The following is a 27804-nucleotide window of genomic DNA, read 5'->3' on the forward strand; positions in this document are numbered from 1 at the left end:
TCCATCCCAGGATCTTGGGATCATGACCTGAGCTGGAGTCAGGCACTTAGCTGACTAAACCACCGAGGTGCCCCTAATTCTTCATTTTGAAAAGCTTGATTTCTGCCTCAGGTCTGCCTGAATAAATATATATATATAAAGATTTTATTTATTTGACAGAGAGAGACACAGCGAGAGAGGGAACACAAGCAGAGGGAGTGGGGGAGGGAGAACCAGGCTCCCCACCGAGCAGGGAGCCCGATGCGGGGCTCGATTTCAGGCCCCTAGGATCATGACCTGAGCCAAAGGCAGATGCCCAACGACTTAGCCACCCAGGTGCCCCTGCCTGAATATATTTAATGGTCTCTTTATTGCTTGCTCATTTTTTCCCCGTCCATCTTTCATGTCTGTATGCAACACCAAACAGAGTTGTTTCATATTCTGTATTGGATAATGCCAATATCTGAAATCTTTGGTGGTGTATATCTGTGTTTGTGGCTTGTTTCCTTGTGTCCATGGTGAGTATTGATAATGTGCTCATATTTGTTTGATAATTTTATGTCAGAATTCTGAGGTCTTACTGAAATATATGTGGGTTTGTCCTCAGAGCCAGGAAGATGCTACAGAACCAGCACCACATTCCGTTTCCTTTGGGAATTCTGGTTTTTGGTTGAGTTCTCCCTCCCTGCCGAAAATGGGGGGTTCCAGATACCCCATCCCATTGCTGTATTCACCCCACCTCCATGGCAACTCCCGCTCTCTTCTTCGCTCAGATTTCAGTGTGCCATCCCTGCCGTGTTTTCCTTGTGTTTGTTTCTTTGTCTGGAGTTAGCCAATGTATGAAAAGTATTCCTCAGATTAATTTTTAAAAAGATTTTATTTATTTATTTATTTGACAGAGTGAGAGAGGGTGTGTGCACGCAAGCTTTGGGGGAGGGGCAGACAGAGAAGCAGGCTCCCCGCTGAGCAGGGAGCCCAATGTGGGACTCGATCCCAGAACCCTGAGATCACGAGCCAAAGGCAGGTGCTTAACCAACTGAGCCACCCAGGTGCCCTCCTAAAATTAATTTATCCAGAATCTAATTCTAGCATAGCAGATGGGCCCTGCAAATACCCAGTCCACCATAATTTCTAAATTCGTGGTACCCAAGCACTGAACTGACTTCATAGTCAGTTTTCTGTATGTGCCCTTTATCAATTTTCTTCAACTCTTTATCTGGTACATTACTTTACCTACGGCCAGGAAATACTGCAGGAGCCATCTCCTTGAGAGCTTCCTAAACTGTCTCGATACTCACATCACACATTCATAGCCTTAAACTTTTGCCTGGTTGGTGGTTTTTGTTTTTTTTGTTTGTTTTTGTTTTTGTTTTTTTAGTCCTAGTTAATCTACTAATATACTAATACTAGTTCATCTACTGATATTCACTTCCTTGGAAATTCAAATCTCAACTTTTGGAAAAACTCAAAAGCACAGAGTTTTTATTCAGTACTCCTTTCTCCCGCTGCCCAGTCTGTTTCCTGTTAGTGGGTCATTTTTTTTTTTTTAAAGATTTTATTTATTTATTTGACAGACAGAGATCACAAGTAGGCAGAGAGGCAGGCAGAGAGAGAGGGGGAAGCAGGCCCTGTGCTGAGCAGAGAGCCCAATGCGGGGCTCGATCCCAGGACCCTGAGATCATGACCTGAGCTGAAGGCAGAGGCCTAACCCACTGAGCCACCCAGGCGCCCCGTCATTTTTCTTTTTATCCAGAATCCCAGGTATAGAAGATTCAGTGGTGGATCTCCCTGTGGATGCCTTTCTTCCTCATGCCACGTGTAGAAAACAGGTGTTTACTGCTGTGGATTAGAAGCATTGTCTCCACCCCCCCCACCCGTCTTTACTTTTGCATATCCCTTTAATAGGCACAGAAAAGAGCATGAAGTCTTTGATTGGTAACATTACAAGTTGCCTTGGACATCGGCGCAGGAAAACGTTTTGTTTCAAAATGGATGCCAACCGAGGCTGCTGATTTCATAGTTTTTAAATTCATTTAGCAGCAGAATAATCACCTTGGGCAACCACACTCTGACAGGTGCATGTAGGTTACAGCTTGGGGTTGGAAATTACAGGGAGGATTTTTGTAATAGCAGTGTAGTCATAAAAAGGCAGACCCTGGAATCGTTCCTGGGAGGCACTGATCTCCGTGGCCAGACATTCTCTGAAGGACGGCCTGTGCCTACCAGCTCAGTACTTTCCCTTGGACACCAAAGGCATCAGATGATTAGTGGCTTTTCCCCCCTTGGATGCAGTGACTTAGTCTCTGCCCTCACGTTTTGGATCATTGTTGGCTTGTCAGTTCAGGCACTAGGAAAGGTTGTGGTTAGCTAGCGCTCCAGAAGCTTCTACCAGAGAGCCGGGCAGGAGATGCAGAAGAGCTGGGGAAGCTTCCCGAGGAAGCAGCCCCCGTCCCCCGTCTTCCTGGGCCCTGGGGAGTGATTGGGGGGATCGGCCACTGGCCCTTTGGACTTCCCCATTCTCCTCTTTTACACTGAACATGTGTCCTTGGGAAGGCCGAGATTTGGATCCTTAGCATGATTCTAACAGTTTGCCTGAATGTGGTTTCTTGTGGCGAAGTCTGGACTTTGGTCTGATCAGAGGATGCAGAGAGACAGCCCAGGAACGTGCTCTCTCACATGTCCTTCTCAGGAAGGGTGTGAAGGGTGGGCCTTAACAGTCACTGCCAAGATGAGTCTGCTCACTAGCTCTGTCGCGTGGCCTGGAGCAGGTGCTTTGCGGTATGTGCCCTGCGCCTCGTGTCTCATGACCTTGGTCCTAATCCGGCTTGTCTAGACCACCAGCGGTTGGCGTCTCCTTTCTCTGACTCAGCACGGGGACACTCGGCCATTGGTAACATTTTCCTCCATTCCCACATGAGGTAATGAACTTGTCTATTTCTAAATAAGGTTTCGAAAAGCGGGCTTATTTTTAGCACTTTCTTCTCTAACTTGACCTCCCTCCTCTTCAGCAAATTTACATCTGAACACTTGTCACATCCTTTATTGGATGCCTTCAGAAAGGCCACAGACGATTTTGATTTGCCTTTTTCCCAGTCTGGGTGTCCGGGGTTGGCAGCGTGGTGTGGAGGGAATCATACTAGGTTCATCGGTTGCCAGAGAGCCTGGGTTCAAGCTGAAGTTCTGTTCGAAGTCTGTAGGACTTTGGTTAATTGCTTAGTTTCTTCTGGATTTAATTTTCCCACCAAATAGCTACCTGAATCAGTTCAGGTGCTAGAGCAGTAGTTCTCTTAAAAACCATTGAGGACCCCAAGGAGCTTTGCTTAGGTGGGTTATATCTCGCATTTATGGTTGGTGGGAAAATCTCCCCTGAGGGCGTTCCCTATCCTAAAGCGCAGAGCCTGTGCGTGTATTACCTTACATGGCAAGAGACCGCAGAGGTGCTGAATTCAGCTAAGGATCTTGAGATGGGGAGAGAATCCGGAATGATCTGTGTAACCACGTGACCACCAGGATCCCTGTAAGGGGAGGCAGGAGGGCGGCAGGGGGCGGAAACAGAGGTTGAGTCTTGCCATTGCTAGAACAGTGGCACGTGTGCGGCCAAGGAGCCCACGCAGTCTCTGGGAGTGGCCAGTGGTATGTTTGCCCCCGGAGCTCTGGGAGGAGCTCAGCCCTACCGACACCTTCATTCTGGCCCCATAGGACTCGTTTTTAGATTTCTGATCTCCAGAGCTACAAAATAATCTGCATTATTTTAAGCCACCATAAAGTTCAGTTAAATTTAAATTAAAAAATAATTCATTTAAAAATAACAAACTATTATAGGTTAGCATAAATTACTTTTTTGGGGAAAATAAAATTTCCTAACTAGTAGTGATAAGACTAGCACTGCTTTACATTTTGTAAATTTCTTTAATTCAGCCTTAATAGGAGATGGACACTCACATCAGCTCCTACCTTCAGTCTCTTGTGGCCTCAGATGTCACATAGCCTCTAAACACTTTCCTGTATGCTCATGAGAGTGAGAGGCAGGTCAGATCTTAGTGTTATTATTAAAATAGTTATGGCTTGGGGCGCCTGGGTGGCTCAGTCATTAAGCGTCTGCCTTTGGCTCAGGTCATGGTCCCAGGGACCTGGGACGGAGTCCCACATCAGGCTCTCTGCTCAGCGGGGAGCCTGTTTCTCCCTCTCCCCCTCCCCCACTTGTGTTCCCTCTCTCTCTGTCAAATAAATAAATGAAATCTTCAAAAAAAGAAGATTCATTCTTTAAAAAAAATTTTGGTTCCATGGATTGCCTAAAAGGGGTGTGGCGTCTCCCAGGGGTCCCCAGATCTACTTTCGGAACTTCCGGGCTAGGCAAGTGCCCCGTGACCGCACCTAGCTGCAGAGGATGCTGGGAACAATGTTCTCATGCTGGATGCCAGTTACAAAAGTGGGGGTTCTGTTACTAAGAAAGAAAGGGAGAATGGATATTAAGGCATATTTAGGATTCTTGAATTCTTATTATATCAGATTTTGATGCACATAGTAGGTAGGTAATCACCACAATGTTGGTTTCCCTTCTCCTTGCCAGGAAAGATGGGCATTTCGCTTCGACCTCATCCTTTAGAAATAGCTACGACAGGGCACAATGGTACGTAGGCAGAGGCATAATTGCAGCAAATTGCATTTTTAGCATTTGTAGATAAATTACATAAGACATCTTTTGTTTGGTGCTCACAGGCAGCTTTTTGATATCTTGTTTGGGTCTTTTGAACTCAACAATATGCTTCCTTTCCTTGGGTAGGAGGAAATGCGGAATTGAAACAAGATTCAGACTAGCGTTGATTCACAGTTCTTCTTCATGGGTTTGGAAACACAGGGGCGTGACATTTCCTCTGGTTCGTTCTGTAAACAGTTCCTACTGATCCCTGGCAACATTCCGTGGCTGAGGGATAACCCAGTTCCAGTTTCTGATGTGAAAGAGCAGTTAGGAATATTGGTGCTCAAAAGCTTATTAAAAGATGAAAACAGTTGGGGCTTAAGTGGCTTAATTTTGAGCTTGATACAAGGCTCGGTATCTAGCCCACTAATTGATGACCGTGTTTGATGAATTCTCAGCACCGTCCTCATCTTTAAGTCAATTACTGTGATACGTTTTGGGCACGTGAGAGCTTGGGAGAGTCTTTTACATCTTAGTGTGTGGTCTTGAACCACTATCCCAGACCCCTGGGGTGGGGGCAGCTTTGTGTCTTTGACGCCTCGGATTGTCCGTTGGGCAGACGAGCGGACCGGGAGGGGGAGCTTTGGTGTGGGGTAGAGGGCACAGAAGAAGCACGGGCGGTAATTTGAGAGCCTGATGCATGTGTCCCGGGAAGGTGTCCTTGTCCGGGAGCCCCACTGGGGTGGGTGTTGTGGGGGCCAGAGGGACTCACTGGTGTCTGGTGAGCTTTCTGAGCTGGAGCTGAGAAGAGCGGTTTTCCTTGTTTTGCTGTTTGTCTCGGTGGAATCCGGGGTGAGAACGAGACTGAAAGCCCTTGGGTGGAACCTGCCAGTCCTTAGCACCTCGCCTGGGACGACTTGGGGTCCCAGCCTTGTCACGGTTGCTTTGATTACCCGTGTACGGGCACGATAGAGAAATTGTAAGTGAAACCAGTGGAAGGGTGACCCCAATAGCTCTTGAATATCTTTCGGGTCATGATTACCTAGTGGTTCTCCACTGGGGTACCAGCTCTCCCTGAGATTTGCCGGGTCTTCCAGGAGGGGAGAGTGTGTCTGACTCCCGTGCCCTCCCCTCTCCTCTTCAGGGGCTTACGGTCATGACCGCTGTCCCCCCGGTCTGCTGACGGGCGGCGGGGGTCAAGATGCTAGCTAAGAGAAGGCCATGATTACAAGCCATGTAGTGATTCATTGCAACAGCTAGTGGTTTTGAAAGTATGGACTGGGAGAATTTTCTGGTACTTCCAAATAATTGCAATACAATGAAGATTGCAAAAGAAATAGCGTTTTGATGTGGGAGTTCTTGCATTCATCACTAAATGTGAATGCATCCTATGTGTAAGGGGCCCGGCTAGTTCAGGGCCAACAGGGTCTTACCTGTCTCCCCAGCTCTTCAGTGGGCCTCTGGGCTGCCCTGGTAGCTGGCCCTCGGAGGCCCTCACACCCTGCTCCTTGCTGCCTGCACAGGCAGCTCCTGGGGTGTTCAGGAGACAGTATGTGATGGTTTAGGCAAGCACAGGGTCTTTCTGGAAAGAGGCAGAATTTGCAGCGAGCGAGCTATTCCATGTCTCCTTTCTTACTGGTGTCATAGCTGACGTCCACAGCACCTGCTGTAAGGCTCACCTCCATGTGAACTCCCGGTCAGAAGTCCCTAGATGTGAAGTCACGCAGGTGGAGCCTGGCCTTTCCCTTCCTCTTCTCCTCCTCGAGGGCAGCTGCTGGTTTCCCAGCAGGTCCCAGACCGGCCCAGTCCCCAGCTCCGTCACGATGGGCAAGTCTTGTTTCTCACCCCCTCATTTCAGCTCCTCTGTCCCGTCCCCGCCCCCTAGATCCGCGGGCGTCCTACTCTTTGCTTTGGCTCCATCGTGCGCTGAGTCTTGAAATGGACCTGCTGTCTTGGGGCTCTGAGCGGTCTTTCCCACTGAGACCCGTCGGTCTTGGTGCACTCCCTTGTGCCCCCCCACCCCCCAGCACATGTGCCGTGCATGGAGCTGTGCCTTACACGGTCACGAAACATTTCCCGACGGACACCAGGGATTGGGGAGGTGAGTCAGAGCGTTGGGGCTGTTGGTACAGAAGCGGGGAGAGCACACGGGAACCAGCAGTAGAGATCACCACCCGTAAAGGTGTGTGTAGGCTCCAGGGAGAACGTTAGCAGGTAGCGGGTGGTGGTGGAGGCCCTCTGCCCTGGAGGCCGTGTGGGTGTGAGCCCCTCCCATCAGAGGAAAGCCAGCTGCCAGCAACCGGCCAGAAGCCCCGAGGGGTTCCTGTGTCCCCGCTTCCCAGTGGGATTCCACTGCGCCTGGCCTAAGCTGCACACGCCTCTGTAACTAAAGGTCTCTGTTGGTGGAATTTGACCCAGTGTGGCAGGTGGTTGGAAGGGAGTTTTGGAGGCCATAGGTGTCTCTCAGGTGACATCACATGGGCACTTGTCAATTCTGTATTTTTTGGGCCAGGCTCTGGACCTCAGATCAGCTGTCCTGAGCTCTGCAGGCTTGTTTGGATTCTGCTTTAAGAATTTGTGGACTGTAGAGGCACCTGGGTAACTCTGTTGATTAAATGTGTGACTCATGATTTCGGCTTGGGTCAAGATCCTCAGGGTCGTGGGATCGAGCCCCATGTTGGGCTCTGTGCTCAGCGTGGAGTCTGCTTGGGATTCCCTCTCTCCTCTCCCTCTGCCCCTCCCCTGCTCATGTTCTCGCTTGCTCTCTCTAGAATAAGAAAAAAAAAATTAGTAGCATACTCAGTGCTCAGTGGCTCTGGTACTAGATTTCCTGCTCCCACAGTGAGGCCTCAAACACCGAGTCTGTGTGTGAGGCTGGACCCAGGGACCTGTGTGGTCCAAACCAGACTGTTTGAATTTTCCATGTGCTCTTCTCCTTCGTGGCTGGTACTGGTCACAGTTGGTCGTTGTGCGTATGTGTTTTTCTCAAGGCAGGGCATAGCGCTCTCCCATTCACCCTTGTGTCCTGTCACCCACCCTGGGCTTGGTGTAGAATACAGAAGGGACAGGACGGATACCCAGCCTGCAAAGTGAACTCCTTTGTCAACAGTGGTTTGCACACAGGGCCTGAGGATAGATACCTGATGTTTAATTTGGTCAAGAGAGAGGGCAAAAAGAGTCTTCCAGCAGCAGTAATGGTTATAAAACCACAAAGGTCTTTTCCAGAATAGGTGCTTGGAAGGAGCAGATGGATGCCCTGGTTGTGGTGGTGGTTGCACAGATCTGTACAAGTGATGAAGTGTTATAGAACTGTGCAAAACAAAAAAGACAACACAGTAACCAGAAACATATCAAAACTAGTAGAGTAGACTAGTTTTGAGTAGAGAGTTTGAGTTTCCCAGAGTTGACTCTGGGAAAGGCCTGTCATTGGGTTCAAGGCTTTGGGCCGGCATCTGGTACTGCTGTTGATAATTGTGCTGTGGTTGTGGAGGATTGGGTGCGGGGGCTTGAGGAGGGACACGTGGGAACCCTGCTCTTTTTGCAACTGCATCTTGAGTCTAAAATCATTTCAAAAGTCAAAAGTGAAAAACAACGAAATACCGCTTCCTACGCATGAGAATGGTTAAACATCAGAAGAAACAACGCCAGGCACTAACGAGTCCGTGCTGCTGGCGGGCTCCCGGGAAAGGTGGCTGTGGCCGCTCTCTGGGGGGCAGTGAGGTGGTTTCTGGCCACGTCAAGCTTCTGTACCCCAAGTCAACTGGCAGTTCTGCCTTGACGAACCTGCCCGAGAGGAAGGAGAACCCGAAAGCCTGGAGGCTTTCTTCGCGACTGCCGCAAACTGGGAAGCACTGAATTCTTCTTCAGCTTGTAATGGGCGCACGAGCTGGGATGTTTTTCGACAGAATGCTCACTCTGCCGTGACAGGGACACACACTGTTCCTGGAATGATTCTCACATGTATTATCCGTTTTGTGAAAGAAGCCAAACTCCTGTTTGACTCTCAAGGGTCTGTGCCGTGTGTTCCCATGTCTCGTGGCATTCTGGCCGAGGCTGAAGGACAAGGTCAGAAGACAGATGGGTGGTCATGAACGGGCAGGCGAGGCTTCACTTACAAAAGGCATAGGGATGGATGAAATGTTCTGCATCTTGATGGTGAGGTGATTACGTGTCTGTATGGTTTGGACAAAAGTGAGAAAGGTGTGCGCTAAAAAAGATGGGTTCCTGCGTAAATGACGTCTGAATAAATCTAACTTTAAGATGACACCAGCAGCCAGCAACAAAAGTAAATAATTAATGATGAGCTTTGGTTTGACACCCACGAGGACAGCTGCATCTGCTGCTTGTCTGTGTTTGGATAAGGACGTGTTGGGTCCTCTGTGGTCCAGGACGGCTCGTCGGGACTCTGGCCTCTAACCATTCCCACAGGGGCGAGTGCTCTACTATTTGTTAAACATGGAGGTTCAAACAAGAGCTTTTGTTCGAGCTTTAGTGGCGGCAGTCGGAGGCACGTGTCACGATGTGAACATGAATCCAATGTCACTCTGTCTCTTCTCCTGGCTCCTTCACCATTAAAAGTGTCATTAATGGGGCGCCTCGGTGGCTCAGTCGGTTAAGCGTTTGCCTTCGGCTCAGGTCATGATCTCAGGGTCCTGGGATCGAGCCCCGTGTGAGGCTCCCTGCTCCATGGGGAGTGTGCTTCTCCCTCTCCCTCTGCCCCCCCCCCCCACTCATGCATTTTCTCTGTCTCTCTCTCTCAAGTAAAGGAATAAAATCTTAAAAAAAAAAAAGTGTCACTAACAGAGCAGACAAGGTTTTGCATTGTTTTCCATCTCAGCTGTAACTGTGCTGAGATCTCCCCCGCCCCGTGAGTTATAAAATGTCCCATCAGGTTCAGTGTGGTGGGAGGGAGGAGGGCTCTTCTCAGCGCCACAGCCCCTAGTCCAATTTAAATATAACTCGCAAATGTCGGCCGCCGGAACTGAAAGGTCCAGACTGGAAATGAGAAGATCCGGAGCCGCGAAGCGCTGTCTCCCAGTCATCCACAGCCTTTGTAAGTCAGAGTCCGAAGTTGATTTTGAAAGGAGATTTCCACAGTGGGCGCCTGGCTGTGATTTCGGGGAGCGACAGGTACAGGGCCCACTGGCGAAGCAGACAGGTGGGTAAGGCTTGTCGGATGACAGCAGGCTCTCCCAGCAGAAGATGCCTCATTCATTTGAAATCGGTGCTCCCTAGATTGGTTTGGAATTAGTATAATCCAGTAATCATTTCTTCCTGGCTAGGAAAAACAGCTTGCTGTTCCCAGGGAGCTTCCTATCCCCCAGGCCCTGCACAGCCCCGTAGATCCTGTCTGGGAAGAGGCCCAGACCCGAGGGGTGGTGCTTGAGGTGGGGCCTTGATGTGTAGGTGGGATTGAGTTTGGTGTAGCAAAGAGAAAGCCCAGGCCGTTCAGGCAGAAGGAGCTGAGTGCTGGGGGGGGGGGGGGGGAGCCTTTTATTTTTGCTTTTAATTAATTTTTTTCTCCAATTATGAAAGCCTTTGTGGTCAGGGAATCATGACCTGGACACTGGGCAAAGAATTTCTTCCCTCCCTCGATGCCTACCTAAGAGTTAAGATAAAAGTATTACATTTATAGTAAATACTGAGTATCCAAAAAGATGAAAAATTTTAAGTCATCTACCACTTTTTGATCCGGATCTGTTTCTCTTGCTGCTCTCCTTAATCACCGCAGTGTTTGTGTGGGGAAGCGCACAATTATTATCAGGCTTCTGTGGGTCAGGGGCCCGACGTGGGTCTCGTGTCTTGCCCACCTTCTGCCTCTTTCCTTTGATGTGTGGCCTCTTCCTCCATTGTGTCCATGACCGCTCCTCTGCCATCAAAGCCAGGACAGGGTCTCTGATTCTAAGGACCCATAGGATTACACAGGGCCCACGGGAGAATCCTGGGTTCTGCTGCCGTCTGAGTCTCCTCAGCGGATCCCAGCTGCAAAAGCCGTTTGCCGAGTGAGCTAATGTCTTTACACCTGCAGGAGGGTTAGGATGGAGGGAACACGGGGGCATTACTTTGCCCATTACCTCCTCCCACCCTTCTTCTTCTTTTTTTTTTTTTTTTTCCTTCCCTGCTGGTAACTATTTGGACACCAAAGCTAGTATAAAATTTAAAGAAAATTTTATCTGTTTGACCAGTATGTCATGTTACATACCTTAAATTTCTTTCCTTTATTAGCCTCCGCCTTTGAAGCTAGACAAGAGTGTTCTAGTTAGCTGGTAGTGCCTTTTTTTTTTTTTTTTTTTTTGGAAGGTCACAGACAATGCTGGAGTGACCGTCACTGGACGTACGTCCTGACACATTTTTCCACACATGTCCATAGGGAAGATAGATTGTGTGGGCTGACAAGAGTATATGTGGGTTGTTAACGTTGAAAGAACATGAGGGATGAATCAAAGGGCGAAGGAATGTTGATGCAGAGGAAGTTCTTCAGGAGGGCCCGGGAAGGAAGCAGCATGGGCTGAGGGTTCATTCTGTGTGGTTCCCGCGCCACCGGACTGACTTCCTCTTTCTCGTTTGCTGTCTCACCGTGACACGGGCGAGCTGTTGTTGACTGCAGTTTGTTGAGCAGGGAAGTGAGCTACTGAGGCTCGGTCACGGCTCTAGGGTCCAGTCCCCAGACTGCATCCCACCTGCCGACGCTGGGGACACCATCTGTGTCAAGGACACTGGGGGCCCCTTCTGCCCCCTACATCTCCATCCTCCAGTGTGGGCTGCAGAGTGGTGGGTCTTTTAATTCTCTTAGATGGTTATACTCTTTAAGTTTTGGAGGGTCTCTTATGTACATTCTTACATGATTTTTACTTAAAAAAAAAATCTCACGGAATGAGCAACTTTTTTTTTTTTGGTAGATTTTATTTAAGTTGTCTCTGGGCCCAGTGTGGAGTGCCAGCTCAGGACCCCGAGATGGAGAGCCGCGCGCTCCCTAGACCGAGCCAGCCAGGCACCCCATGGCTATGGTTTTAGGTAGAGTTGCTGCCCTCCATGGCCCCCTGAGTGGCCTGGAGCTGAGGTGGCCAGTGGCTCTTGACTGACGGCGGGGCCGCGGTGGCGGGTCTTCCCTGATGGGATCTGTCGGGATGTAAGTCAGCCCCATCCAGGCTCCGGCTGAGCTGCGGCCTGGAGACCTGGTCAGAACACAGGTTCTCCTGGGAGGTGCCACTGGGGCACTCCATGCATTGAGGTCAGAGCCCTTGAGGATGGCATGAGGCCATGTAGGGCTGTTGCTCCCTCAGAGACCTAAGCGCACATCCTTGCCGGCTTGGTCGGCCCAGCAGGCCCTGTGGGGGCAGGTGGCCGTGAACCGGCGCATTTGGGGAGGAGTGAGAGGCAGGTGGATGCCGCGGTAAGCTGCTTTGGGGACCAGTGACACCCAGGCTCGGGCCTTCCTCTCCTCTCTCGTACAGAATGGATCCTGTGGCTGTGTGTAGTTGTGTTGGTTGCCGCCCTGGAGGGAGTGGTGTTCTGGAAAGGAGTGTCAGGGCCGCCTGCCGGTTCACCCCGTTCACCCCTACTGCGGCTGGCCAGGGCCCAGGGCTGCGGTGCTGGGGGACCTTCGACCTTGGGCAAGGCTGCACGTTAGGCAGGACACGGGCTGCCTGTGGGCAGCTGCAAGAAGGGAGGGGGAGGGGCCCTTCTGTTTGGCTTTGGCCCCTCTCTAGAAGCTTCCAGAGGGTTTCAATAGGGTTACAGGGTTCCTTAGGCAGACTTGACATGGGGCATGTGCGCGGAGGGTCTCGAGGACCTTCTGTGAGGGGAGGGCCTGGAGGAAGGACAGCGGACAGGGATGGGGTGGGGGGTTTGGGGGGCACGTGATCTTGCCCCATTCCAGCAGCATCCTGGGCCTGCCAGCGGGGGGTCAGGGCTGGAGCAGCAGAGCAAGTGGCCGGGCCACCCCGTGGGCTGTATGGACACCAGGTACCGGTTACTGTGCTGGGCAGGGATCTTGGAGTCGGCAGGGCTGCTACTGGTTCGTGGGTCACAGCAGTCCCGAGCTCTGTGAGCCCCAGCCAGTGACATCCCTGTCTTCGCCACTGGTCCGAGGGGCGTCCGGTCACTTGGTTCTCGCAGGAGCGCAGCCTTAGGGGTAAGCGGGGCATGGGTGGGTCGCTCACTCTGCGGACACCTGCACCAGGTTGGTGTGCGGAGGGAGGCCACCACTCAGGTGGGAATCCTGTGCTGTGTGCAGGTCTTTTATTTCCTGCCGGAGGGAGTGGCTCCCTTTATCTCTGATTTTTTTTTTTTTTTAAGTCTGATAACTTGATACCAGCGGGACGTCCTGTACCCCAGGGCCTACTCTTCCTCCAGCTCCTTTTCTCTGGCTGCTGGAGCACGGTCTGTCCTCGACTGTGGGGCTCCGGGAGTGGCCACTTTTGCTTGCTGGGCTTCCCGTTTGGGGATGGCCCTGTCACATGGCGTGAAAGTGAAAGCAGACCCACTGGGGACCTCATTATTGCAGTGTGGCCTGTACCTGGGATCGGCGGGCACAAGGCACAGACGACGCAGAGGGAAAACGCAGCAGTGTGTTCTCCTCGACAGAGAGCATGGGGAGCCGATGGGAAGGCCTAGTCTCTTCCCAAGTATTTTTTGACCTTTGCTGGTTTTGAGGCACTGGATATGCCAGTGTGGTCCTTGCCCCTGTGGAGATGGTTGGGAGCTTCCTGGGGTGGGGCAGATCTTGAATTGCTTTAACCCCAGGGGGGTGCAGGCATCCTAGGTGTGTACTATATAGTCTGCAGGAATACAGGTCAGGTCAGTCACCTGGCCCTGAATGTGGGCTACAGGAATGATAGGGAGGGATGCTGGGGACATGGGGAGGGTCTCCCCAGGCTGCAGGGACACCAACAAAGGCCCTGGGGCAGAAAGGAGTTTGGGACCTTAGAGAAGCTGAAAGCAGGCTAGTGAGCTCTGGGACCAGTGGTGGGGGTGGGGTCATGGGAATGATCAGAGGTGTGGGCAGGGCTGGACTGGGCCCGCAAGGGCCTGGACATGGAGGAGGGTCCAGATTTCGCTCCAGAGAGCTGTGGGAAGTGTGGGGCTACTTAGAGAAGGCCGTGATATGATTACATGTGCGTAAATTTTAAAAGATGACCCTGGCTTTTTCTTAGTTAGTATGCCTAGGGGCCGGGCATGTGAAGGACATGGGGAGACAGGGTAGGGCTTCTGCGGGCATCCAGGCTTGAAAGGACAAGGCCTTGTGTTGCTTGGTAGGGGGGCACTGGAGATGAACATGGAGGAGTGTTGTGTTCATTGGATAGGGTGATACGCGGCTGTCGGAAGAGGGGTGGCACCACCTGGGCAGAGAGAAAATTGGGGCATTCATGGTTTGGGTGGGGGAGTGTCTGTTGGACACTCTCCTTCCCCTCTGGGGGCATGCTTCCCTTGGATATTGTGTGGCTTTGCTTCACGTCTCCCCTGGGGCTCTGCTTGGAGGGCCCCTTACTGGGAAGACCTGTAGGGCCACAGTGGCCACCTCCGTCCCACCCCTGCTCTGTCTCCCTTGCAGGCCTGTGTGGGCTGACAAACTGTGTGCTTGTTCTTTGCTTACAGTCCTTATCGTCCAGTGGGATGTGAGCTTCTTAAGGACAGAGGTTTTTTTTTTTTTTTTTTTTTGAAAGATTTATTTATTTACTTAATTGACAGACAGAGATCACAACCAGGCAGAGAGGCAGGCAGAGAGAGGAGAGGAAGCAGGCTCCCTGCAGAACAGAGAGCCCGATATGGGGCTCCATCCCAGGACCCTGGGATCACGATCTGAGCCGAAGGCAGAGGCTTAACCCATGGAGCCACCCAGAAGTTTTTAATCTGTGTTATTCCGTTTGTGTCCATGGTATCTAAGACAGTGCTTGGCATAAGTACTTGTTGAAGGAATGGTGACTTTGATTTGGGTTCTAGTTTTTGTATCTTTTCAGACTTGACTGACTTGTAATTAATGAGAGGGCAGAAAGAGGTGGACATTGGGGGGGTGGTATTTGATACTCTACTGCTCATTTGACATGTTAAGCCTTTTTTTTTAAAGGCAGAATGAGTAGAAACATTTTATTTTATTTTTTTTAAATTCAGTGTTAGGTTAGATGTGGTAGAAGAAAGCAACTGTGAAAATGTTTGAATATCACATAGTTTTTGTTCTTTACTAGTGAGTGTAGACAGTAGACACCTGGTTCTCCATCTGACACATCGTTCAGATTTGGGAATGAAATTATAACACTTTGAGCTTTCTCTAAGCTAATTGCTAGTTTTTCTGGAAGGGTCCATTGGCCTTTGATGCCTCCTTTATACTTTCTGGGGAAAGATGTGGAGGCTAGGCTCAAAATTCCCTGAAAGAGAAATCTGAGAGGAGCACCGGGTAAAACGCTCCTGTTAGAGATGTTGATGGATCCCTGGGTCGCTACCTAGCCAGCAGTTTGAAAATACCGATAGTTCAGAAATGTTTTCCTAAATTGTTAGGGCTTTTTGGGAATCGATCAACTGCTATTCCTTGTGAAACGGGAAGTCTGCAGAATCGGTGCTCTGGAAGTGGAAGCAATGTTTGGAGTAGTTCTGAGTGTAGCTGTTGGAGCCCGAACCCCCCTACTGCCCCCCTATCATCCGCTGGTTGTGTGACCCTGCACAAGTTACTCAACCCCTTCCTCTAAAATGGACATCACCAAAATTGTATTATGACTTGAGGGGTCAGGAGAAGACAAATATTCATTATTGTTAACATTTATAAGTTAACATAATTGATGTTCTTGCTAAGTAGAATTTGAGGGTGGAATGGTCTTAAAGAGAGCTGAGTGTTAGGGTGTATCATTGGTCTAATCCGGTGTTCCCCAAACTTGCCCAAGCATAAGAATCTCCTCAGGGTGCTTGTTAAAAGTAGAGATTCTCAGGCACCACCCAGGCTTGCTGAATCAGATCTCCAGAGGAGGGGCCTGAGAATCTTGCTAGGTGGGCAGGGCGGTGACACAGCAGGACTCTGCGAGCCTGTCCTTGGTTGCAAAATTCTGCCTGGTGGATACCAGATACGTGTTTATGCTTGTCAGATTGTGTCCCAATTTTTAGACAGGAAATACGGTCAGTGTTCATATAGGCCATCTCATTCAGAATCTTCCTTAATCAGAGCAGATAGAACATGCTTCTGGGTTCCCAGGAACATGGGAGGATGCACAGTTACAAACAGCTTGGTGTTGGTGTAACTCACTCTGCTTTCTTGGCCGTTGTTCTTTCTCTTTGTTAAACCTGTATGATCTTGATAACTTGCTGCGTTAAATACAAAGATCAACACGGTCAGCGTATCCTGACAGCCGTCTGTCCTCCTGAGTCTCTGCGGCCTCAGCCACCCCGGGTTGTCAGGATGACAGTGACTGGGAACAGTAAATACACAGGGAGGTGACCCCCAGGCTTTGTTCGTCAGTGGCCAGGCAGGCCAGCAGCTTTGTTCTTTCCTCCTCTGAGGTCTGGGAACCAGGAAGGAACGTTTCACTTGACTGCTCTTAGGACAGCATGTTCTTAATCAACTGTTCTGGAAAAACAGTGTTTTGTTGTTTTCACACAAGCCCGCAAGTTCATTTCCCCTCTCTGCCCAGGCAGTAGCTAATCATTTCCCTCTCAGTGACAAAGGCAGATGAGCATCGGAGACTGACGCACAGGGCCGGGCCTTCTGCAGACCTTACGAGGGAGTTCACTCCTCCTCCGGAAGGAGTACGGGGCTCTCATTTTTCAGCGAGGTAGCACCCCCCCACCCAGCTGGGGTTGGGGGTGGTGGTTCTCTCACAGGATTCTAGGAAGGTTTGAGAATTTTCCGGCAGCCATGTCTGGGCCATGGTTTCGTGCTGATCTTTTAGTTCACCTTGTTTTCCGTTGGACGTAAGTGTATCCATTTGCGTTATCGTGGGAGAGATTGATTTGTGCTGAGACTCTTCTTATTTGGACTATAAGTTCATTTTCACCTCTGCAACAAATCAACCCCCCTTTTGGGAGCTGTTGTTAAGATCTCAAAGTTAATGCATATTTATAAATTTGCACAATTTTACTTCCTTAAAAAAGAAGTTTGTGAGTTCTTGAGGGCATCTCCCTAAATACATTGAAAGTTAAGGATCTGGAGATTGAAAGACAGGTATTTCCTCTTTTTTTCCCCCTGCCCTCCTGTTCTCAGGTGACAAAATTTTGTATCCACACAGTATTAAGTAATAGAGTCCTAAAACTTCAGTGAATTAAAAAACAACTCATCAGAAAAATGTGAAATGTGGGCATCTATTGGTTGCTCTGTGGACAAGCCTGAAGGATGGAGCCTTCCAGATAGAAAGGGCCAGAGGTGGTCCGTGTGCAGTGTTTGCTTGCTTGTCTGTCGTGGGCGGATAGCAGGAAGCAGGTCCTCAGTGGGGACTGTCCTCTAACCCCCTTGGAGATTGCAGGGTGAGCCTCGGCCTGCTGCTTGACTTCCTGGCTTCTCTTGCTGGCCTTTTGCTTTTCTTATTTGTAAATCATTTGGGTGTGGGGAGAAGCCGGAAGTAGAAATTCAGTCATGTGTCATAAGCAGTAGAGACGATGACGGGTGAGTGGTCCTGTTCAGTCACAGCTGCAGGCGGAGGTCTCGTGAAGCGGGTTTGACGTTCTCTACGTCGCACCTGCCGTTCTCGTAAATACAGACAGTGTTTCTGTCCCCACGGCAAGCCCTCTGCCCGAAGAAACAAACTTAAGAAAACTCCAAAACCTGGGGCGCCTGGGTGGCTCAGTGGGTTAAAGCCTCTGCCTTTGGTTCAGGTCATGATCCCAGGGTTCTGGCATCGAGCCCTGCATTGGGCTCTCTGCTCAGTGGGAGCCTGCTTCCCTTCCTCTCTTTCTCTGCCTGCCTCTGCCTGCTTGTGATCTCTGTCGAATAAATAAATAAAACCTTTAAAAAAAAAAAAAAAAAGAAAACTCCAAAACCCAATTCCTTTCTCCCCTGAGCAAACACATGTACAGCAAAGATGGACAAGGAAGCAAGATGTGCATTTTTTTTTTTAAAGATTTATTTATTTGTTAGAGAGAGAGCGAGCGAGAGTGAGCACAGGCAGAGTCAGAGGGAGAAGCAGGCTCCCCGCGGAGCAAGGAGCAAGGAGCCCGATGCTGGGATCATGACCCGAGCCAAAGGCAGCTGCTTAACCAACTGAGCCACCCAGGCGTCCCAAGATGTGCATTTTTAATTTCATTAAGTACCCATACTTAAAATCGTAGGCGTTCTGTAATTATGTCTAATTATCTAAGAAATTAGTCCTAAGATTTTTTTTTTTGTTAAGGTTTTAACGATGCCCTGCATTTGAATATCTTAACCACGTTGTCTGACGCCTTTGAAAGTGGGGTTCCTATTTCAGCCTCCTTTGGAAACTTCTGCGGTGGCAAACACAGGACTGAGCACCTTTACGAGGTTTTAGAAGCAATTGTTGAATTGCACCGAAGCATGACTCAGTCCATCTGCGTGGGTGGAATTAGGCCCTCCTTGCTTGTGGGTGTCCACATATTCACGATGTTTATTTACAGGCTGTTTCAGTTCAAGAAATGCCTGCTAATTTTTCTCCGGCGGTGTGTGAATCATAGAATTATCTCCGCAAATTAATTTCCTTAATTAACCCAGAGAAGAGGGAAAACTGGAACATGTTTCATTAAGTGCTCTGCTTAGGATAATGAAAACAGTGTAACAAAGTACCTTTGTATACAATACAAAGTTTTGTATACAATACAAAGTATCTTTGTATACAATACACAGTTTTGTCTAAAAATGATGTATAAAACATGTACCTGTCAATAGTTGCCACTTAATTTTCAGATAATTTAGAAACCTGTTTTCATTTGTGTTAGGATAGTAGAATTTGTAGGGGCGCCTGGGTGGCTCAGTGGGCTAAGCCTCTGCCTTCAGCTCAGGTCATGATCCTGGGGTCCTGGGATTGAGCCCCGCATAGGGCTCCTGCTCAGTGGGGAGTCTTCTCCCTCTGCTCCTCTCTCCATGCTGTCACTTTCTCTCTCTCACAAATAAATAAGTAAAAACCGAAAAAAAAAGGGGGGGGGATGGAAGAATCTGTAGACAAGATTCCTTCCATTGGTCCAATCCTCCCAACACTAAAGGACCATCTTGGGAGGTGCTGTGACAAGGGAGAGGAGCTCCCCTAGGTGCCAGGAGGGCTGCGGGAATGGGGGCCCAGGCCAGGCACATTTGGGGAAGCGTAGGTGTTCTTGCCAGAGCACAAGTCACAAGAGAGGAAGACAGATGAATGTGGCAAGGCTAGGGTATGCTGTGACCGTCCTGCCTGTCTGCAGAGAAGGCTTGACTTACTCCTTGTGCTTTAAGTGGGAAGTGAGGAGGCCCAGTTTCTGCTGGGGGCGGAGCTCTTCTGCAGGGTTGTGCTGGCCGGAGGGCTGGAGTTCCCCAGCGTCCCCCCCCCCGCCCCCCCGCCCCCCCCCGCCCCCCCCCCCCGCCGCCGCCCTCGCCTATCTCTGCTTCATCCCCCTGCAAGTGCTGGTCACCAGGGCATAAAGTGGATCTTTATTTGCTTGTCCACTGCCTGCGTTTTTGTCCATCTTCAAGGACAGGGATGTCTGTTTCCCCACCACCGTGTCCAGTATCGCCAGATTGCCTGGCAAGTCACAGGTGCTCAGCAAATATTGATTAACCCGTCAACTGCGGGACCAGTGTCTGAAATCAGAGTATGTCATTGTTCTCCCCACTAATTTAGTGATTGATTTAGAGAGGGAAAAAGTAGTATCAGTTCATTGTGGAAACGGACAACAGCTTAAGCGGGGGGTCAAAGTTGATGTCACCAGTGAGGGCCTGTGGGTGTCATGTGGCCCTGGATGTGGTGATCTTAGGTCATACCCCAGCCAAGAACATGGCATCAGAAGAGACACAAAGGATACGCTCTGGACACCGTGGACTGTCCTAGGACCTGTCAGCGTCACCCGGACTGTCTTAGGATTGGTTAAGGAATTCTTCCAAAAATAGGCTGATTTACCCATGTACCATAGTTACTGAAATTAGAAAGCAACTTAAAGCCTTTTAATGCAACAGTGGTTGAGACGGTTTCTGGTTAAACCCAAACTAATTAGCCTAAACAGATGCCATCATCAGGGCATCTCTGTGTTCCCCACTTCTTTGGGTTCATGGGAGAGAGAGGTTAGTTAGCATGTGCTTGCTGTGATGGAGAGCTGCAGACAGTGCAGAAACCCAAAGCCAGTAACATGATTACAGTTTTGGAGGGTTATCTTATAGGAATGTTTCTCTATGTGTCAGAATTGTAAGGAGTGATTTCAATGTGTTATAATATTAATGGGATCTGAATCAGAATTCCTATGCACTTAAAAGTGTTAATAACTGTAAAGTGCTTAGAAAAACGCCCCGTGCACACATACATATAAGGAGTCTAGAAGTGTTTTTCGTGGTGAATTAGCCCCCTTTCAATTGAATTTTTATTTTTAAATCCATTTCTGTTTGTTTGATTTGCTTAAAGGTAAAGGACATGTATATGCTTCAGTTTCCCAAATATTTTCTCTCTCATTTGCGTTATTAGAAAATTCACAGAAACAGAACAAACAGTAGTTATTTGGTGGGGGTTTGGGTTAAATGTTCTGTCTTCCCTTCAAGTTCTGTGCATTTATAAGAGATGTCAGATAAAAGTTGGAAAATAGAAGATCCCCGAATAGGCTTGTTTCTTTAATACAGCACTTGATTTAGCCAAAGCCACACATTTGAAAGAGCCATCTGACCCTGACTCTTGATTAACTGAGAGAACAGAGAGGAACACTCTTGTCTCACAATGTTCTCTACCTTTCCACTCTAACTAGATTAGATAACTTAAAATAGGTGACAGGTTGTCATTACCACTTCAATGACAGCTTTGGGACTTGAAGAGAAAATGTGTAAATTATACAGAAGAAGCTTACTGCAGCGTGAGGAAAGGGTATGCAGGCACAAGATGCTACCTATGAGATCCTTCGGTGATGTATGTGCTAGTGGCCTTCCGGTAGCCATGAAACGCTCCCCCCATCCTCGTCCCCTGCTCTCCTTTCAGTGCTGGTGAGGTGCTGGGCCTGGGCCAAGTGCATAGTCCAGTTCTGTAATGTAATTCTCCCGACAACTTCTAGAAGTGAGTGTTCCATAGATGAGTGTTTTATGAGTTTGATTTCATTAATGAGTAAACTGAAGTTTAGAAAAGGCACTTTACCCGTCTCAGAAGTGGCGCTTTCAGATTGGAATACAAGGTGATTTTGTGTCCAAGGTCTTCTGTTTTTTTGTCTTAAATCTTAGCTGCTCTATGAAAGTCCCCTTTCAGAAGTGCTTCTCAGCATCCTCATGAGAAACAGGTTTGCTAACATCCTTAACCAACTGCGTAAGTGAGACCAAAATTTAATGCAATTAACCAGTTTTAAAGCTTGAAGAATCAAGCATTGCCATAAGGATGGCCACTGTAAACCAACCAGCCCAGAAAACGTGAGCGTGATGGAGACTCTGTAGAGATCCCAGAATCTCAGGCCACAGTGATGGGCATGGAAGGGGGTTTGCTCACTCCCCAGGCCTGGGGGCTGGGCTGAGGGGTTGGTTAGTGAACAGTCTGGAGCCCCTGAGGAGCCAGAGAACCGTGTTATTGCTCTAGTTTCCATCTGCACTTGGGTGTGACCTGTTCATGGGATGTTTCTCTGCCAGCTTCTTGCATGGGGCGGGCAGATCGGGGGTAGGGGGAGGGGGTTGAAACTGACTCGTCTCTGCATTTTGGCCATGTTGTTTGCTACTTTGCACCATCTCCCCAATGTCAAATCTAACAAGGCTGTGAGGATGTTCGAAGAAATGGGTTTAGGGTGGTTTCAGTTGCTTGGTTCTAAGTTTCCGCATTTAACCTGGAGTTTGGAAGCTGGGCTTTGCGTTTAATCCTCTAGACTGTTGAGTATTTTGAGGGACGCACCTGGAAACCTCTGAGTGTGTTATGCCTCATTAGTCAATGGCAATAGTGTGTCTTTTTTTTTTCTTTTTCTTTTTTAAAGGCAGACAAAACACTACTTTGCAGGTTGCTTTTGAAAGACCATTTGCTAAAATGTCAATATCACAAATGAATAGCCCCTACTTTTTTTTTTTTTTTTTTTAAACTAATTGTCCTTGTCTCTGGTGATCAGAGATGGGTGCCGTTGCTGAGCTTTTTAAAGATTGTCGCTGGTCTCTAGCGTAGTCTTGAGCCGCCGTGGAGCAGGAGTGCCACGGCCACCTGTTAGCCATTAGCCCTGCATCAGAGCTCACCTGCACTGTGCCTCTGCTCAGCAGAACCCTGCCGCTTTTCAGCCCAAGGTTTATGGATGAGGAGACTCAGGAGGTGCAGCTGAATGCATTGGGGCTCAGAGTTTGTAAGCGTAGGGCCAGGATATGAACATGGGCAGTTACTCCAAGCCCCCGTCTTGGTCTCACAGAAAGAACCCTGGGAGGCAGACAGCCATATTTCCAGTTCACCTGCGAGGAGCTCGAGGTTCAGCGTGAAATGATGTAACCATAGGTCATCAAAGGGCACCCAGCTCCTAAGAAACCACGTGGTCTGAAAGCTGGATTCCTCCGTGTTGCTCACTGTTGTTAAGGCGGGACCACCTGTGTGGGCCTGTCCCACATACTTGAGGCTTCTGGGCTTCTCTGGACCCTTCTCACTCGCTGCCACTAGGCATCCCAGTGCTGGTACCACCCAGAACGCCCCCACATTTCTGATGCCTTCTACTAGACGTCACGTTTACCTTTCTTAATTTTAAACTTGTCTCATACCATTATACTACATTGCCTCCCACGGTAATTTTTTAATCAACAGTAATCAAACTCGACTCTTGCTCATGATTTGGAATAGTTAGAATAATTGGAATAATTGTCAATGCAAAGCATTTCAATATAGAAGCAGAGATGAGAGACCTCGTCTCACCTGGTTTCCTGTTTCACAGATTACACACGCACGTGCACACCCACACCCACACATACCCACTCACCCCCACTCACCCAGAGGCATGGAGATGGCAAAGGATACAGTGGCCGCTGGCTGGTCGCACTCTCTGTGGACGTGTGGACCATTTCTTCTCATTAGCAGTTTGCTTTGGGCCCATGTATTTGAGCAAACTGTAGTGATTTTTGACCCTTCCAATGGAGACGTCTGGAGGGTTGATATGACTGTGTTGAAGTGTACCATGGAATGGCAGCACGGGTTTGTGGTGATTTTGGAAATTTGGCCTCGAATGCGGTCTTCCCTTCAAACAGTTGAACAGCACTAATAGCGCTGGGGGCTTGTGATGAGACTTGTCCCTTTTACCCCAGCAGATGTTTGTGTAGGCTGCCCCAGAATTTAAGTAGAATAAAAGGCAGGTCAAATTATCTCATGTATACTAATCCTGAGGGCTCCCATCAAGATTTTTGGAGAATGAAAAATGGTCTTGTTGGAAGACATGCACTTGTTGAGGAAATTTATTGCATCCCTGTCGTGTGGCAGATAGAATTTTAAGTTCTGTGGATTCATTGGGCATAGATTTTGGCTGTTGTTGATGGTACTGAAGATTTTTATGCCCTTTCTGTATCCTCAGTCAAATATAATTTTAAAAGACTGCTTGTCGACCTCCCCTTAGGTGACCCGACGACTTTGGCGCTGTGGGTGTAGGAACAGGGTTAGGGATGTGTTCCGGTGACGTACCCTCTCTTCAGCTGCCAATATTGCCCCCCTTCATTTCATCGTATGCCTATAGAATATGAAGTGTGTGTTTTAAGAACACACTTAATGAAGTTGATTCATTATGCAAGGAAGGTCATCATATAATTATATCTTTTTTAAAAAAGCATTTTTAACCTTATAGAGTTGATTTGGCCTCAGTTTGGATCATGTTGAAATTATCAACAATATGAAAGACACCCTACGAATGGGAGAAGATACTTGCAAATCATAAATCCAATAAGGAGTTAGTATCCAAAGTATATAAAGAACTTACACAACTTAATATAAAAAAACAAACAACCTGATTAAAAAATGAGCAGAGGATTTGGATAGACATTCTTTTTCTTCTAAAGACATACAGATGCCCTCAGATACATGAAAAGATGCTTAAAATCACTTATCCCCAGGGAAATGCAAATCAAAACCACAGTGAGGTGTATCACCCATATACCTGTCAGAGTGGCTACTACCAAAAAGACAAAAATAACAAGTGTTATTGAGGATGTGGAGAGAAGGGAATCCTCCTTACGCTGTTGGCGGGGATATAAATTGGTGCAGCCCCTGGAGGTTCTGTAAAAAATTCAAAATAGAACTATCATATAGTCTAGTAATTCCACTTCTGGTCACTTAGCTGAAGAAAATGAAAACACCAATTTGAAGAGATACCTTTACCCCTGTGTTTACTGTAGCATTATCTACAGTAGCCTAGATACAGAAGCAACCTTAGTGCTCGTCAGTAAATGAATGAGTAAAGGAGGTTTGGTGTTTATGTGTATGTGTGTGCATGCCCACTCAGACATATATATACACCTTAAAAAAAAAAAAATCTTGCCATTTGCTTCTAACATGGATAGGCCTAGGGAGTATTACCCTAAGAGAAATAAGTCAGACAAAGACAGACACTATGTAATTTCCCTTATATGTTGAATCTAAAATATAAGACAACTGAACAAACAAAACAAAATGGAAACAGACTCCTAGATAAAAGAACCAAATTGTTGATGACCAGCAGACCAGGAGTTGGGGGATGGGAGAAATAGGTAACAGGGATTCAGAGGTCAACTTCTAGTTATAAATTAAGTCATTAAGTCATGGGATATAATGTACAGCATAGAGAATATGTTCAATAATATGGTAATAACTTTGTATGGTAACAGATGGTAACTAGATTTATCATGGGGATTATTTCAGAATGTATGAAAATATTGACTCACTATGATATATACCTGATACTGATAGGATAGTGTATGTCAATTCTACTTCAATTAAAAAAAAACAGCAAAAAAAAAAAATTGGATTGTGGTTAATCAGTTAAGCTACAGAACCTGAGGAAACTCATAAATCCAGAAATGTCCTCTGGCGAATGATGGGCAGGAATCTGCAGGTGTTGGAGTAAATGTTCTCCAGATGCCCTTACACAAATTTACAGGCATTGAGGGATATGCATTTCTTACTGACTGTGGGAAAGAAAAGTTGAAACTGTTGATATAGATCTTTCATTATTGGTTCATAAACTGGAGAGGTTGTTTTGAAACCACCCAAGTCCCAGTAACAGGAAAATAATTCTCCTCCTCCTTGGATGGTGACTGGGGGTGTGATTTGGGAAAAGTCTATTTGAATCAGTAACTCCCTTTGCAGACACTTTAGCTGATTGAAAGCTATTATATGCCTTTTTAACTTTCATGAGGGAAAAACCACTGATTAAAAAGCTTGATACTGGAGAACTCTTAAAAAATAAAACTGACAAAACAACAGATTTAGGGCACCTGTGTCTGTTCATCTTCATTTGCCTACCTATTATTACCCCCGTAGCAGTGGCATGTCATGCTTAGTGTTCTTGATGACCTTGACTCATGAAGATCATGTGAAATTTGATTCTGGGGATCGTTGTTAACAGAAACTAGAAAATAATCTGAGGAGTTCATTTATTTATTTATTTATTTATTTATTTATTAGATTTTATTTATTTGACAGAGATCACAGGTAGGCAGGGAGGCAGGTAGATAAAGAGAGGGGGAAGCATGCTCTCTACTGAACAGAGAGCCCAATGTGGGGCTCCATCCCAGAACCCTGAGATCATGACCTGAGCCAAAGGCAGAGGATTAACCCACTGAGCCAACCAGATGCCCCGAGGAGTACATTTAAAGAAGGTGTTTAGGGTACAATGTGGATGAAAACAAGTTACAAGATAGTACACATGTATGTCCATCATTTGGTAAAACCAACCATGTTTCCAGTATTTATGGCAAACCCAAGTAACTCTTATAAGAAAATAAATGTTATTAGAAGTTGGGGGAAAACCTAGTTCTCCATAAAGCAGTGAATTGACTATTTTATAATATCAGGGGGAGGAGCAAAGATGTTGAAGAATATTTTAATAGTTTAGTAACCTGGAAATGTCCACATGTTGTGGCCAGAAAAGTAATTATGAAACTGTCTATATATAGTCTGAGCTTATAAAATGAATACACTTATAAAATAAGTACATAAAAAGTATATATAAAAAGTATACATAGTATGCAAAAGTATACAAGAAATACACAAAAATTATACAGAAGGGTAAACAATTTTCATTTAATCTTATATAGGCATTAGTGGATCAGAGTCCAGTCCTCCTCAAAAGAGATTGGAAAGATGTATTTCCAAGTGGTGAGTGCTTCTGATCAAGGGCCAGTTACTGGGTGTTTTTCTTGTCCGTGCATATTTTCATTTTCTAATATTCAAAAAACATACAAGAGCACGCAGGTGGCTCAGTTGGTTAATAAGTATCTGACTCTTGGTTTCAGATCAGGTCTGATCTCAGGATCATGAGATTGAGCCCTGAATGGGGCTCCGCTTGGGTTTCTCTCTCCCTCTCCCTCTGCCCCTTCCCCCAAGCTTGCTCTCGCTCTCTCCCTCTCTTTGTCTCTAAAATAATAAAATTTTTAAAAGATTTATTTATTTATTTATTTGACAGAGCTGGTAAAGAGCACAAGTAGGCAGAGTTGCGGGCAGAGGAAGAGGGAGAAGCAGGCTCCCCGCTGAGCAGGGAATCGAAATATGGGACTGGATCCCAGGACTCTGGGATTATGACCTGAGCTGAAGGCAGCTGCCCAACTGACTGAGCCACTCAGGTGCCCCTAAAATACACTTGATCTTAGCCAAAAGGCCGAGAAGCTATGTGCCCCTAAAATAATAAACAAATCTTTAAGAAAAAATAAAACATCTAGTATTCTTTTTTCAAATAGGGGAAAAGTCGAAAAACTGTAATACATTACAGAGAGATTTTCACTTACTGAAAGAGAAGAAATTCAGCCCAGAAAGTCACGTTTCTTTGATCTGGGCAGCTAAGCCTCATCTTATTGTTTGATAACTGAGCCATTTGAGGATTTTTGTTTTAACCCGGGCCTCCTAAGGGAGGTGATGCTTTGTAGCCTGCGGTTCTTACTACTTCAGTGAGGCAAACTTAAGACATCGGGGCAGCTAGTGGTCATTCAGGGGCTCAGGTTACCGCTGGAGGGTGAGGCCCCTGTGGTCTTTGTATGTGGCTGGCCTGGATGGACACTTAGCTTATGGCTGAGGAATACTCTCAGTGGAAGAAACTCAAGAGCCAGGCTAAGTGAATCATTTTCACTAGGATATGGATTTCCAAGATGTAGTCTCTGGAGTTCTGAAAAGCAAGAGATAGTGCATCCCTACAGCCTTTTCTTGGAGAGTCTCTGTGTGCCTTAGCATTTTCAAGGTTCTGAGAAATTCTGGAGCAAAGAGACAGATCACTGCAGCCAGAGAAGGGTTTCTAGTGGAATTCCACTGACAATTAGGAGTGGAGAGCCAGGCAGATGGGCCTTGAAGGGACAAGGAGGCACTAAAGAGGAGGAGGAGATTTTTCTGGTCAAGGAGGTGCCCGTAAAGATCGGGGAGGGACCTGAAACTTTCGAGTTCTCCATACCTAAGGATGTGGTTTTAAGGGGGCAGTTTTACATGTGCATGAAGCTTGAAATGGTTTCCCAAACACATGGTAGCCTTGCAAAGTGTGTTTAAATCACATTTTGTAAATTACGTAAATAAATTCCTATTTTAAGTCTTAGTAGGAGACTTGCTACTTGCAGGAATCGTTGTGATTTCTACTGTAAAAATCCTTACAGTCATGTAGTTTTATGCATCAGGGTTGTTTACATCAAGAAGCCACTGACTTTTAGTTCATGGGTTTTCTTACAGCATTTAGACGAATGAATGATACATTTAACCTCCTGCTCACTGGGTCTATAAAGTGGAATCATTTGGCCCTGTTTTCTGCTTGATGTCTGTAGTTCTTTGTTTAAAAAAGTCATGTCAAGTGATGGGAAGAGAACCCCAGGCTCCTGTTTTGGGGAGTCTGAAGGCTTCGAGAATTAAATAATCATGCCTGCGTGCACATGCCATGCTTGGCTAATTTTTCTGGATAGGTCTTTTAGCTCAGAAAACTTAGGCACGAGGGCAACAGATTAG

At 47.4% G+C, this 27804-nt stretch overlaps 1 protein-coding gene across 36 annotated transcripts in view; it reads left to right on the forward strand.

Moving 5' to 3' along the window:
* The window catches only part of SGMS1 (sphingomyelin synthase 1), a 265194-nt gene that overhangs the window by 86969 nt on the left and 150421 nt on the right, over positions 1-27804 (forward strand). Inside the window, exon 1 of one of the 36 annotated variants that reach the window (XM_082721016.1) lies at positions 11227-11389. The exons of 34 other annotated variants lie outside the window; for them this stretch is intronic. The gene's annotated coding sequence lies outside the window, so the exon portion shown is untranslated. Of the gene's footprint in view, positions 1-11226; positions 11390-27804 lie in introns of those variants that run through there. One more of the 36 variants, XM_082721020.1, reaches the window with a different exon arrangement.

The sequence above is a fragment of the Mustela nivalis genome (genome assembly GCF_964662115.1).
Source record: "Mustela nivalis genome assembly, chromosome: 2".
Classification (NCBI taxonomy): Eukaryota; Metazoa; Chordata; class Mammalia; order Carnivora; family Mustelidae; genus Mustela; species Mustela nivalis.